This window comes from Schistocerca nitens, chromosome 1 (genome assembly GCF_023898315.1).
Source record: "Schistocerca nitens isolate TAMUIC-IGC-003100 chromosome 1, iqSchNite1.1, whole genome shotgun sequence".
Taxonomy (NCBI): domain Eukaryota; kingdom Metazoa; phylum Arthropoda; class Insecta; order Orthoptera; family Acrididae; genus Schistocerca; species Schistocerca nitens.
In genome coordinates this window covers 1,126,598,851-1,126,614,755 of record NC_064614.1, presented here as the reverse complement: position 1 = coordinate 1,126,614,755, position 15,905 = coordinate 1,126,598,851, and the positions used below count along the sequence as shown (strand labels likewise).

The 15,905-nt window shown below is 43.9% G+C and overlaps 1 protein-coding gene across 1 annotated transcript in view; it reads right to left on the bottom strand.

The window, feature by feature from the left end:
• The window catches only part of LOC126199334 (putative phospholipase B-like lamina ancestor), a 155,719-nt gene that overhangs the window by 62,135 nt on the left and 77,679 nt on the right, over positions 1–15,905 (bottom strand). The window lies entirely within an intron of this gene.

The following is a 15,905-nucleotide window of genomic DNA, read 5'->3' as shown; positions in this document are numbered from 1 at the left end:
CATGAAAGTGCAAGTTGATGTCATGACTGAAAGATCTGCGATAAATGGGCTCTTTAACAGGTAAGATTTTTTTTCTCTTTGCAGTATTCTCTGTATAAGTTATACATAAGACGTACTTTAAGGTCAGGGGATAAATAATTTCTGTTTGGATTTTGAGCTCTTGTATAATGAGACTGGTATGAGGGGAATGATGAAATATGCTTTCGGACAATATCCATTCTTTCATCAGAGATTTTGTTCACGGGTATCCCACTTCCTCGTTTGTCCGATCCTGGTTGCTCTCCCATTTTCAACTTTTGTACAGCTCTGGTCATCCGCCCATCTGATATTTGGAATGTTTGAAGGCAATATTTTTTGCATACTTTAACACTAGTTCCATCAACTTGAATATAAAATTGATTGCTGGTTGACTTTGGCAATCTTGACCCATCTCTAGGACGCCTGTGATGAGGACTTATTTGCTTAATCAACCCACATAGAAAAGCATTCTGACAGGAAAAAGAACCTAAATTCCAAAATGTTTCGAATGAACTTCTGCGTGCCACTTCTGATATTTTATCTATACATTTTAATCTGCAGTTACAATTTATGTTTGAGAACGTCTTTTCAGGAACCTTTTTCCCTTCCTTAGTTTCATATGCCGGACCCAAATTTCTTTTTTTTTTTTTTTTCTTTCTTTCCTGCTTCGTACTCCCCCTTTTTTGCCTCTTTCTACTTCGATTTGGTAATTCATGTTGTGTTATTTCCACTTCTTCCTCTGCAACCAAACAAACACGCATAATTATTTTCCGAATGTTATGCTACGACGTTTTGAGGTTGTGTATCAAGATTGTTATTATTTTTACGAATTGTTTTGCAGAAATTATGCTACATCGTTTAGCTTGCGCACCACGTTTGCTATTATTTTCAGTGAAATTACGTTTATAGGCCAGTCACTGTAAAACTTCAAAGACATGATAATGTGTTACTAACGTAATTGGCCAAATGATAGATTACGTGAGCTAAGCTTACCTGAAGAACAAAACATTTCATTCTCTGAAGATCATAATCATCACTAGATCCTGCATTTTGCGATATACTGGGTTCACTACTTGTGTCTTCATCCAATTGAGGATCCATCTTCACCAAAACACGTAAACTATACAGTACGAAAGCTCACCTTAGAAGCACTTAGAGGAATAATGGCGTAATTCAGACTTGCACCGCAATGCCTGGAAACAAAGCGGCCGTTTCATTCACAAGTGAAACTGCTAACGCCATCTATGGGGGTAAGAACAAAACTGTGAGTTACACCATTCTTCCATTTAACAAATCTACACTCCTGGAAATGGAAAAAAGAACACATTGACACCGGTGTGTCAGACCCACCATACTTGCTCCGGACACTGCGAGAGGGCTGTACAAGCAATGATCACACGCACGGCACAGCGGACACACCAGGAACCGCGGTGTTGGCCGTCGAATGGCGCTAGCTGCGCAGCATTTGTGCACCGCCGCCGTCAGTGTCAGCCAGTTTGCCGTGGCATACGGAGCTCCATCGCAGTCTTTAACACTGGTAGCATGCCGCGACAGCGTGGACGTGAACCGTATGTGCAGTTGACGGACTTTGAGCGAGGGCGTATAGTGGGCATGCGGGAGGCCGGGTGGACGTACCGCCGAATTGCTCAACACGTGGGGCGTGAGGTCTCCACAGTGCATCGATGTTGTCGCCAGTGGTCGGCGGAAGGTGCACGTGCCCGTCGACCTGGGACCGGACCGCAGGGACGCACGGATGCACGCCAAGACCGTAGGATCCTACGCAGTGCCGTAGGGGACCGCACCGCCACTTCCCAGCAAATTAGGGACACTGTTGCTCCTGGGGTATCGGCGAGGACCATTCGCAACCGTCTCCATGAAGCTGGGCTACGGTCCCGCACACCGTTAGGCCGTCTTCCGCTCAAGCCCCAACATCGTGCAGCCCGCCTCCAGTGGTGTCGCGACAGGCGTGAATGGAGGAACGAATGGAGACGTGTCGTCTTCAGCGATGAGAGTCGCTTCTGCCTTGGTGCCAATGATGGTCGTATGCGTGTTTGGCGCCGTGCAGGTGAGCGCCACAATCAGGACTGCATACGACCGAGGCACACAGGGCCAACACCCGGCATCATGGTGTGGGGAGCTATCTCCTACACTGGCCGTACACCACTGGTGATCGTCGAGGGGACACTGAATAGTGCACGGTACATCCAAACCGTCATCAAACCCATCGTTCTACCATTCCTAGACCGGCAAGGGAACTTGCTGTTCCAACAGGACAATGCACGTCCGCATGTATCCCGTGCCACCCAACGTGCTCTAGAAGGTGTAAGTCAACTACCCTGGCCAGCAAGATCTCCGGATCTGTCCCCCATTGAGCATGTTTGGGACTGGATGAAGCGTCGTCTCACGCGGTCTGCACGTCCAGCACGAACGCTGGTCCAACTGAGGCGCCAGGTGGAAATGGCATGGCAAGCCGTTCCACAGGACTACATCCAGCATCTCTACGATCGTCTCCATGGGAGAATAGCAGCCTGCATTGCTGCGAAAGGTGGATATACACTGTACTAGTGCCGACATTGTGCATGCTCTGTTGCCTGTGTCTATGTGCCTGTGGTTCTGTCAGTGTGATCATGTGATGTATCTGACCCCAGGAATGTATCAATAAAGTTTCCCCTTCCTGGGACAATGAATTCACGGTGTTCTTATTTCAATTTCCAGGAGTGTATATTTCAAAATTGTATTGCAGCACTTAAGTCAATAATTTTAAAAACGTGACTTACACCACTTCGGCTTTAACCGCGTCAAATGGTGCTTACACTGAACATTTATAAGGTTCTTGGTAAAACTGCTTGAGTTGCTCTTTCATTTGACATATCATTTATAAATGTAAGTTTAAGATAATAAAAATTATAAAGCGTTAAAAGCCCGATATTCATTTATAAACACCCTGTATTAACTCTGTCTGTTTCATCACAACGGCCTTCAGCCTAATTTCAGACTTGTGTAAATTCAGTTCTAATCACGAACTTTCACAGTCTTTTGTAGTGATTAACTTTTCTCCAAAGGAAGAATAATTTGTTCTATGTACTTTTCAATAAAACTGTTCTACATTGTTTATCTGGGCTGTATTCTCACTGCACATCAAATGGCGAGAAACGTATCGGTTGGATCGGTCATCAGGGGAAAAACGAAATAGCGTGGACACTCGCTAAACTTAACTCTTCCGGACTTGGTTTTATGATGAAAATTAAACCGGGAAGTCTACAAGGGAACATAGACGAATCCCAAAGTTGTGAAATGCTGTACAACACGGGTCTGTGCTGCAATACGTCCAGATGAAATTCGATGTCCAGTACTGTCTATTCGGAACTGCTTTAATACACTGCCGGAAAAAAATGCAACACCTTCAACAACTGTGATGGGTGGCATCAGGGTTGATATGTGCACACTGGGGAGTTGTAGAGTTAGTGATCCATTAGTCATAGTCATTGGGGATCAGCTGACGCTCAGCAGGCTTCTCTGGTACTGATTTTAGGGATGAATAGTGCGTGTAGCGTTCATTCTAGATTACAGTCATGCCGTACTGACGAGTACGTACAACTTCAGTCATTTGAGCAGGATCATATTGTAGGCCTGCAGGAAATGGGATGGACGTATGGACAAATTGCTGCACATGTTGGGCACAATGTATCGATGGAGTGTCACTGCTTTCCACGGTGGTCTGTGGAACATTCCCACACTTGTAGACCAGGTTCTGGACGTCCGCGTTAAGATCGACGAATTGTGCGAGCAGCAATGGCAGACCAAATACACTCCTGGAAATTGAAATAAGAACACCGTGAATTCATTGTCCCAGGAAGGGGAAACTTTATTGACACATTCCTGGGGTCAGATACATCACATGATCACACTGACAGAACCACAGGCACATAGACACAGGCAACAGAGCATGCACAATGTCGGCACTAGTACAGTGTATATCCACCTTTCGCAGCAATGCAGGCTCCTATTCTCCCATGGAGACGATCGTAGAGATGCTGGATGTAGTCATGTGGAACGGCTTGCCATGCCATTTCCACCTGGCGCCTCAGTTGGACCAGCGTTCGTGCTGGACGTGCAGACCGCGTGAGACGACGCTTCATCCAGTCCCAAACATGCTCAATGGGGGACAGATCCGGAGATCTTGCTGGCCAGGGTAGTTGACTTACACCTTCTAGAGCACGTTGGGTGGCACGGGATACATGCGGACGTGCATTGTCCTGTTGCAACAGCAAGTTCCCTTGCCGGTCTAGGAATGGTAGAATGGTGGGTTCGATGACGGTTTGGATGTACCGTGCACTATTCAGTGTCCCCTCGACGATCACCAGTGGTGTACGGCCAGTGTAGGAGATCGCTCCCCACACCATGATGCCGGGTGTTGGCCCTGTGTGCCTCGGTCGTATGCAGTCCTGATTGTGGCGCTCACCTGCACGGCGCCAAACAAGCATACGACCATCATTGGCACCAAGGCAGAACCGATTCTCATCGCTGAAGACGACACGTCTCCATTCGTCCCTCCATTCACGCCTGTCGCGACACCACTGGAGGCGGGCTGCACGATGTTGGGGCTTGAGCGGAAGACGGCCTAACGGTGTGCGGGACCGTAGCCCAGCTTCATGGAGACGCTTGCGAATGGTCCTCGCCGATACCCCAGGAGCAACAGTGTCCCTAATTTGCTGGGAAGTGGCGGTGCGGTCCCCTACGGCACTGCGTAGGATCCTCTGGTCTTGGCGTGCATCCGTGCGTCGCTGGGGTCCGGTCCCAGGTCGACGGGCACGTGCACCTTCCGCCGACCACTGGCGACAACATCGATGTACTGTGGAGACCTCACGCCCCACGTGTTGAGCAGTTCGGCGGTACGTCCACCCGGCCTCCCGCATGCCCACTATACGCCCTCGCTCAAAGTCCGTCAACTGCACATACGGTTCACGTCCACGCTGTCGCGGCATGCTACCAGTGTTAAAGACTGCGATGGAGCTCCGTATGCCACGGCAAACTGGCTGACACTGACGGCAGCGGTGCACAAATGCTGCGCAGCTAGCGCCATTCGACGGCCAACACCGCGGTTCCTGGTGTGTCCGCTGTGCCGTGCGTGTGATCATTGCTTGTACAGCCGTCTCGCAGTGTCCGGAGCAAGTATGGTGGGTCTGACACACCGGTGTCAATGTGTTCTTTTTTCCATTTCCAGGAGTGTATCATCCATGGACGAAATCCGGGCACATCTCGGACCATCGGGAACCGTCTGCTTGCAGCAGAATTAAGATCGCATGTGCCACTGGCCAAGCTACCACTGACCACTGGAATGGCGCTCTGCTGTCTTCAGTTATGAGAGTAGGTTCTGTATCTGTGCGAGTGATGGGCGTATACGTGTATGGCGTAGTCCTGCCTATTCCAGAGTGCCTTCATCCACGACACACAGCTCCCATTCAAGGCTTCACGGTATGGGCGACGGGGGTGGGGGAGGGGGGGCGGCATCAGTTACAGCTCGTGGTCACATTTGATGTTCCTGCAGGGTAAAGTAACAAGTGCCCGCTACACATCAGAAACTGTTACTCCCGAGCTATTGCCATTTTTTAAACAGTATGGTGACATGCTTTTTCAGCTGGACAGTGCACGCCCACATACGGCTGTTGAGACGCAAGGTGCTCTTGAAGGTGTACAGCAACTTCTCTGGGCAGCAGGGTCACCAGATCTTTCGCTAACTCAACACGTGTGAGACATGGTGAAGCGGGAACTTACTACTTCTCCAGGGCCTGCATGAATTATTGTCGAATTGCAAGAAATTGAGCAAGATGCCTGGTACAATCCATCACAGCACGTCATTCGGCACCTATATGAATATACGCCTGCATTGCTTCCAGAGGGGGGTACACTGTATATTGATGCAACTGTTCAGACACCCTTTACTCTGACGTGTGTTTCACTTGGTCTGAATTTGATAACAGACATACCTACATCTTAGTTGTCAATAAAATGTCCTTGAGGATGATGCATTTTTTTCTGGTAGTGTAGTATGTATTACTGCCCAATGTCGACATTTTGTACATTTGAAATTATAGCCATATAATGACCCTATGAGTCATGTGTTTTTTTAAAATAGTATGATAGATGTTTACATTTGCTACTACAATATGGCAGATGTTTATGGGACATCATTTCCGGATAAATATGGATTGTGGAGATCATATCGTCTTACTAATTGATCAAGTAGCGCACAGTTTTTATGTCGATGAAGTCCTCCTTCGAGGCTTTTTGCGACCCCACGGAAAAAAATAGCTCGACTATAAAATCCGTTTCATAACTGGGCACCTACAAACGTTAAAAATTACTTCCGCGCATCAGAACATTCGCTATATTTCTGGTATTACTTATCGAAAATAGCTCCTCGGTGTGTGTACTCTCGTTCAGGATCATTTGGGGTGGGCTGGCTTATTGCATCAACCACAATGTCGACATGGAGTAGCTTAATAAATTGAGTTTATTTCTAAGTAAAAAAGGCTGTAAAATACAGGCGTTACATTCCAGCAGAATAAAGCAAAGCCCACGAGATTGTCAAGATGTCCGTGTTCAAGTATCCGACGTCACTCTCGGAATGTTCTTAGCGTTTCGTTTGAAATTATGGATAAATGACTAATTCAGTCTATTATAATCATCATAAATAAAACTATTCATTTAGTTAGTGAAGTAAGATTTACAAAGTTAAGAAACAATGATTGTAAGCGATAACGGAGGAAGCTGAGAGTCCCAAGATAATTCTCGGCCAACCGCTGTCCTTTGTCAGGCCAACAACAAACAACTTAAAGCAGGCGGTACACATCGTTATCTTTGTCTCTTGTGCGCAGAATCTCTGTTTATCCTTTGGCGACTGATACTAAGAAATTATAGGTACAGTACGCCGTGGCCATTCGAATCACAAATATCGTTATGATACCAACTTGATACTAGAGATCAATGTTTCATGAATAAATTTCACTTCTATTTAAAGATACTACTAACAATTTCTACATTCTTAAGAAGAACAGGGAAAAGCAAAAGACCTGCCTAGGCACAGACTGATGACAGAGCCCTAATGAAAGTGAGCCGTATCAAACACTTCAGCTAACACACAGAACAACAGTACCAGTTTCTGACATGTCTGTAAACAGGTAGATCGTAATTAACACCGCAAAAAAGTTCCTACAAACATAGGCCCGCTATCCAGCTGTTTGGCACGTAATTGCATATATGTGGTTGGTTGTGAGCCGACACTGACTTCACTATGAAATATGGTCCTAGTTAGTATAAATTTACTTGAAATGTAAACTTTCCGATTAACTCCCCATGTAACTGGGCTCAAATTTCACCTACGGCCAACTCAGCAACAAATGCTGTACTGTTTCAGCACGTTATATGTTACGTTTTCCGTACACTCGTAACTTTTTTTTTCTTTTTTCTTTTTAAGTAGGTGTCATCCTTGTATTGTGACACAGCACTGTACACGTCTCCACAGTGAGTTACGAATATTATTTCAAACATTCCTGGATAATTCCTTAGATCTTGACAACATTGCTCTAGTTGTGCAACCCTTCCAGATAGCCGTACGTGTTAAAGCGCCACTTCTGGGACGGAGAGTCCGCCCGGAGGGTTAACAGCGAGAGTCGATGAGCCAACCAGCCTGGATGCGGTTTTTAGGCGGTTTTCCATATCCCACTACGTGGGTACCGGTCTCGTATCCTAGTCCCACCAGAGTTACAACTTCTAGAAAACTTTCGCTCACTTTCCCACGAATAATACTCCTCACAGATATTTGTTCCGTTCCAGAGAGGGAGAAGGGAGGAAGTTGGGTTAACAAGGTGGTGACAAGGGGGGCAGCCGGCCACCCTTTAAATTAACCATGCCAAATCCGTTAATAACCAACCAAGAAAAAGAAGAAAAAAGGAATTGCTCCAGTTCTTTAACCATTTCAACGGGAGTGCTGTACAATACACAGTGCCGGATTAGCCACGTTGCAACAGTTAGCAACTGCTACTGGCCCCCCTTGCCCTTGGTAGTGTCGAGTGCTATTCTACCTACCGTCTAAGGAAAGAGGGTAGCGTCCAAATCTACAATGAGTGGTAATAGTTTTAGCTTACTTCTAAAAGTGAGCGTTGGCTACACCGTACATCTTGTGTCGTCAAGTTGACAACACCGGAAATTACAAGGGAATTCCCCAATGTTGTCCGAGCTACCCGTAATAATCCTATCAATTACTATAGGGTTCTATGGATTACCAATAGCCGGCCGAAGTGGCCGTGCGGTTAAAGGCGCTGCAGTCTGGAACCGCAAGACCGCTACGGTCGCAGGTTCGAATCCTGCCTCGGGCATGGATGTTTGTGATGTCCTTAGGTTAGTTAGGTTTAACTAGTTCTAAGTTCTAGGGGACTAATGACCTCAGCAGTTGAGTCCCATAGTGCTCAGAGCCATTTGAACCATTTTTGATTACCAATAAAAAGTAATTAATAGATACCGTATTTACTTTTGTAAGTCTGCTATTACAGTCGCTCATTCTTCCTACAGTGCACTCGCTTTTCTTATAGCACTTTTGATACCAGCTGTCCAGACTAGACGTTGCTTTCTCGTTAGTGAACTATTATTGTGTAACATGTTATTTTTTTGTGGTTCCTGCGTTTGTTTTGTGTCTTTGTTTCTTTGCCGGTCGCTGTGAATAGTGGAAAGCAATGACAACAGTAGAAATAAGAGAGTGAAATATAAATTTTACTAGAGATTGCGAAATATGCAGAGACAAAAACGAGAAGCACTGAAGAATAAAGTAAGCTTACTTGTTTTGTTTATATATGCTACCAAGGTAAAAAAGTAAGTTCTATGTGCGATGTATTAATTAACTGTGTTTCATCTGATAGTAAAATGTTATCGTTATAAGTCATTTACTTCCGCACAGTTTATTTGCCACTGAGACACAAAGGATGGGATCGATTTTTTGGATTGGGTCCCAGGTCCCACAGCGTGCAGCCATCTACTGTGGTGGACCCTTTATGAAAATGTGCCAAAAATAATTTCTCGTCAGAAACTAAACCATTAAAACAATGAGTTTAGCCAGTGGCTCTGTATCGTGTTAGCTAAGGCTCTAAACTTGTAAGCTAAAGGTCGCATGTTCAGTACTTACAGAACGGTAATTTTTATAAAAATTCTTATCAAAATAATTGTGGTCTTTATTTTTATTTGCTTAATTTGCTTTTAAATACTATCCATTTCTTAAATTTTTGTTCCTTGAATGCCTCATTTCTACCACTGTATCAACTTTATTATTTCGCACAAATTGAATGAAGTGAATTTGCATAAAAAATATGATTGCAGTAAGGTAGAGTTTACATTTTCTCATTGTGCGAAAAGAAATGATGTCTTTAATGTTTGTACGACGATAACCATTCAAGAAAATGTACATATCGTTTTAAAACTTAGCCCTTTCCAGTCCAGTGATGCCATATGGCATCATCACATTTAACTTTTTCCCAAGGCCAAACTATTTGTCCAAAAATTATAAACAAGTGTGCAGGGCTTTCTAAAGTTCATTGTTCTTAGGTTGGCTGCCGTGAATTCGCTAAAACAGAGAGCACCAGGCTACAATGCCTTGACAAAAGTATTGTTGTATGGTGTCTACGGTACAGTGCGCCAAGCTGGACTTTCAAAATATTATATCAAGGTAAAGGAAGCAAACTAATATAAAAGTTGCACTAATAAATTATTGTTGAAAGTGTAAATTAACTAGTAAACACTTTGAAAATAATGCTAGTTACGGTAATTTTCTGCTTAGAAGTCACAAACATGTGTGATTCCATTTGGCATCATTGGGCATTTGTTATGTTACCAAATGTAGTACATGCAATAACTTCGACTATAGTTTACCATAATGTGAAACTCTAATATTTTCAAGTTTCTTTTGAAGCTTTATTATACTAACTAATATTAATATGTTAAAATTTTTATTGATATAATTTACCAGTTTTTTTGCTGCTTTAGTAAAAAATTCCTGGTTTGTTTATCACATGATTCGCAATCATAAATCATTATCAGAAAAGAAATATTGCTGCTTCTCGAAGGTGATTTATCTGATTTGGACCTTGCTATTTCTTATGTGGAGGAATAGATTGAAAATGCTCGGTAGCAGGACCCTACTACATTGGATATACAGCTTCTTCAAGGAATGGACCTTGATATGGCTGAAATTCTGGACCCTCAAGCCAATGATGAAGATGATGTTCCCTTAGCTTCAAGATTACTTGCTGAGCCAAACCTTGCACCAAACTCAGTGTGATACACACCGGGATCTTCGGTGGAGAATGAAGGACACTGAAGAAGTGGATACATCATGTAATGCAGTTTTTTTTTACCCTCCAGGAGATGAACTGACACCTTTGCAGTATTTTAGAACAATGTGTAGTGATGACATTATCCAGAACCTTGTCGAACAATCTAATCTATACCGCACACAGAAAACAGGTGCATCTTTAGATACAAATGTTCGTGAAACAGAAAGTACATAGGGATAAACGTCCTAGCAGGTGTTGTGAAAATGCCTAGTTACAGAATGTACTGGGCAGAGGCTACAAGATTTTCTCCAATAGCTGACTCAATGCCTGGAAATAGGTTTGATAAGCTAATAAATTATTTACATGTGAATGACAACACTAAAATGAAACAAAGAGAGGACCCTGATTATGACAAGCTGTTCAAGGTGAGACCATTTCTTGACAAAATCAAACAAGGTTTTTCAATTATTGAACCTGAGGAATATCATTCAGTGGATGAATTAATCATTCCTTTCAAAGGTCATTCATCCCTGAAACAGTATGTAAAAAGCAAACCACACAAGTGGGGTATAAAAGTTTTACCCGTGCTGGTTCTAGTGGAATTGTGTACGATTTTGAAATATACCGAGGGAAAGGAACTGTACATAATGATACTGGTCTTGGTATAAGTGGTGATATTGTGATAAGGCTTGTGGAAGGACTGCCAAAATATAAAAATTTTAAAGTGTTTACAGACAATTGGTTCACCTCTTACAATCTTATTTCTGCCCTGAAAAACTATGGCATTATGACTGTTGGAACTGTTAGACCCACAAGACTTCAAGGCTGCAATCTAAAAGCTGACAGTGAGCTGAAAAAGCAGGGACGAGGATCATACGATTATCGAACTGAAACAGAAAGGAACATCATAGCGCTGAAGTGGTATGATAACAAGTCTGTCGTTCTTGCATCATCATACAAAGGAGTTAGTCCAGTAGAACCAGTGAAACGTTGGTCAGTGAGAGAACGAAAAGCCGGCCGGAGTGGCCGAGCGGTTCTAGGCGCTACAGTCCGGAGCCGCGCGACCGCTATGGTCGCAGGTTCGAATCCTGCCTCGGGCATGGACGTGAGTGTTGTCCTTAGGTTAGTTAGGTTTAAGTAGTTCTAAGTTCTAGGGGACTGATGACCATAGCAGTTAAGTCCCATAGTGCTCAGAGCCATTTGAACCATTTTTTTGAGAACGAAAATATATTGATGTTCCAAGGACAGACATTGTTAGAGAATATAACCGTTCGATGGGAGGAGTTGATCTGCACGACATGCTGGTTGCTTTGTACAGGAGTAATATTGGTGTGAAAAGATTTTATCTAAGGATCGTATTCAAAATGGTTCAAATGGCTCTGAGCACTATGGGACTAAACATCTGTGGTCATCAGTCCCCTAGAACTTAGAACTACTTATACCTAACTAACCTAAGGACATCACACACATCCATGCCCAAGGCAGGATTCGAACCTGCGACCGTAGCAGTCGCGCGGTTCCGGACTGAGCGCCTAGAACCGCTAGACCACCGCGTCCGGCAAGGATCGCATTCCATCTCCTTGACATGTGTGTTGTGAATGCGTGGCTCCTATACCGCCGACATTGCAGACAAAGAGGAATTACCAAACACATGTCTCGGTTGATTTTTCGGTATGATGTAGCTCTTGGACTACTAAAAGTAGGAGACATTTTGGTAAGAAGACGAGGACGGCCATCAGATGACAGTCCATCGCCTACAGTTGTGAAGAAACGAGCCACATTGATTCCCAGCCCAGTTGATTATGTAAGGTATGACAACATTGGACACTGGCCACAGCATGTAGAAAACAGACAGACATGTTAATTGTGCATTACAGCATATTCTCGAACGAAATGCATCAAATGTAATAAACCTCTTTGCTTTCCCAAAGACAGGAACTGTTTCTTAAATTTTCATGTAAAGTAACAATCATGCCATAAAAAAAACATAAAATTGTTGCATTATTGTATGTACAAATTTTTCTTTAATAAGCTGCATCAAATTGTGTAATTAAAATATTCATTCAAGTTCCATTACCAAGCACTGTGACATCCGAACCACCTGACTGAAGGAAACAAATCCTGCCCAATGATGCCATATGGAGTCATCCCAAATTTCCCTCCAAAAACAAAAAAATAACAAAATTTCTTATAAATATATATTACTGCAATCATTATGTTGGGAAATACGCGAAAAAATATTTTTTCCCACAAGTTGGGTTGGAAAGGATTAAGAAAAGTGTGTTTTATTTTATAGGAACTTCGAGTCCTACAGCAAACCATGGACATCGTCTTAACAACTGCTACGGGCCCCGCATTGTCTTAATCCGGAAGTGGCTGTACGCTTCACTTGTAATGTGACATCAGACAGAAGAACACAGAGGTTGAGGTCATATGGTCTTAGAAGCCGAGGTACAGGTACTGCCTGACCTAGACATCTCGGACCACATCGGCGCTTTGGACATCGTTTTACATCACCAGCACATGGGGCGGTGCCAATCATGTATGAAGCACATTCCCGAATGAGGTAAATGGTAAGGTAGGCCAAGGGTATGAGCTATGAGCGAAATAGATGAGGACTTAATTGACAAATTTACATTTTAAATATATTTGTACTAAGTTGGACAGTATTTGATACTGCAGTCAGTGAAACTACACAATCGTAATTATATCGCAAATCGCTCGTTTGTGGATCCATGTTTACTGGAAAGGTTTTGTTTATACTATCGGATGCTTTCACCAGTCTAAGTTTTTGTTAGGGCTATTAGCATGAACAAGGGCATCTTTGCCTATGACCCTCTGGATTTGATGGACGAGCAGAGCTAGATGCGTTTCGCAAGAACTCTGCTTTAGCAATGCATGTTAATTTCTATACACAAATTTCAGCTCTCCAAATTTTATAATCGGTGAGCATAGAATAAGTTCCATAATTTTACTACATACTGATGTCAACGATATAATTCAGTGAGTCTGACGACTTTCTTGAAAACAGGAATGGTGTGGTTTTTTTTCAGTCACTTGTCAACCTTCATTGCTCCAGCGACCTACGATCAGACGTAGAGGGGGTGGACGAAAATATGGAGACACCAAGAACACAACATGTCAGCGTTCAAAACAGATTCCAGTCGTCTCGGAATATATATATACTGCTCCTGTGCGATTTTCAAGGCGATCTTGTAATATTTACCCTGCAAAACAGAGGCAAGTTCAGGTAACGATTATGAAAAAAATGGAACTGATCGTATGGCGTCAGTGGGCGGGAGTTCCCAGGCGGGAAGTTCGGCCGCCGAGTGCACGCCTTATGGAGTGCGACGTTGGGCGACTGGCTCGTCGACAATAGGGATGAAATGAAGATGAGGACAGCACAACACGAAGTCCCTGAAGGGAGAACATCTTCCACCGCAGCCGGGAATCGAACCCGGGCTCTCGTGCGTGGCATTCCAACGGCCTGACCGTTCAGCTATTGGGTCGGACAACGATTATGGATATGGGTAGAAATAGAGCACCTTTCTCTCCAAAGTAGATCACGAAGGCTCAATAACACTAAGATGTGCTGACTGTCATGACTAGGGGACATGCGACGCTTGATCCTCGTGCTCACAAAACCAATCCTGGACTATGTGACCTGCGTGAACAGGGGCCCTATCTTCTTGGTGCATAGCATCACCAAGGCGAAAGAAACATTGTAGCATAGGAGAAATCACATCAGCCAAAACGGAAATACAACCCTCGGCAGTAATGCGTCGTTATGGCTGCGTCTGAATGGCTGCCCAGTCCATCACCGACGCACGCCACGTGTCACTCTTGGGACTAAAACTCTGCCAGAAGTTTGAAACAAGACTAACCTGGTCAAATGACATTATTCCATTGCTCCACAGTACAAGTTTTATGGCTTCGGCACGAGGTTTTCTTGTTACGCGAATTTGCATCACTACCGAGTCGTTTTAGAATTTCAGCTCGCCCTCCAGTTCGCTGCTTATTGAGCTCTCTTAGTGTTGTTTTGGTGCTGACAGGGTTCGCGAGTGCGACATTCAGTTCTGTAGTGAATTTTCCAGCTGTTGTTCTCGTGTGTTTCGTCAAAATCCTCTTCTATAACCGTCTATTACGATCAGTCAACACACGCTTTCCTACGCATTGTGACTTAGCGGGTGATGTTTTTTCGTTTTGCCTGCATTCGATACGATACCTCTTAAAACACCAGACACTTCGATTTCCATGGTTTGAGCACAAACAATTTTCCCACGTCAGAATCACTTAGTTCCGACATAATGCACTCATAACTTCACAGCGCACTGTTCTGACACTCGTAGCGTATTGAGGACATTGCACAGGTGCCATGCATGGTCAAAGATAACAGCGCGACCTGCATCCTTGGCTGGGACCTGCGTTTACCTTCAAGCACGCATTCCTCGTGGAGTGCCAATGTTTTTCTCCAAGCCCTGTAGCTACGACGGGAGTTTGAAAAGTCCGTGCAAAAATAAAAACTACTTACGTGTTTGGGGTAAACCTTTCTTATTTTTCGACATAGTCTCCTTTTAGACTTATACACTGCGTCCAACGCTATTTGAATAACAGGAATTGTCCACGTCTGCAAAATAGCTATTAGTAGTTGCAATAACCTCTTCGTTTGAATAAAATCTTTGTCCCGCCAGCCATTTCTTCGAACTGAGGAACAAATAGTAGTCTGAGGGAGCCAACTCTGGAGAATAGGGGGAGGGGGGGGGGGATGTGAAACGAGTTGGAATACTATTTCCATTACTTTTGCGACCACAACTGATGAGATAAGTGCTGGTGCAATGTCGTGATGGAAAAGGACTTTTTTGCGGTCCAATCTCCGGCGTTTTTCATGCAGCTCGGTTTTCAAACGGTCCAATAACGATAAATAATACGCACCTTTAATAGTTTTACCCTTTTCCAGATAGTCGATGAGGATTATCCCTTGCAAATCACAAAAGACGGTCGCCATAACCTATCCGGCCGAAGGTATGGTCTTTGCCTTTTTTCGTGCAGATTCTCCCTTGGTAACCCATTGTTTAGATTGTTGTTTGGTCTCAGGAGTATAGTAATGTATCAATGTTTCATCCACAGTGACGAAACGACGCTTAAAGCCCTGTGGATTCTTCCTGAACAGTTGCAAACCATCCTTACAACACTTCACACGATTCCGGTTTTGGTCAAGTGTGAGCAATCGCGGAATCCATCTGGCGGATAGCTTTCTCATTTCCAAATGTTTATGCAAAATATCAGGTACCCATTCATTCAAGATTCCCACAGCACTAGCAATCTCATGCACCTTAACTCTTCTGTCATCCATCACCATATCATGGATTTTATCAATAATTTCTGGAGTCGTAACCTCCACAGGGCGTCCAAAACGTTCAGCATCACTTGTGCCCATATGCCCACTCCGAAAATTTTGAAACTACGTATAAACTGTTCTAATCGAAGTTGCAGAGCCACCGTAATGTTTATCAAGCTTCTCTTTAGCCTCCTGAGGCGTTTTGCCTTTCATAAAGTAATGTTTAA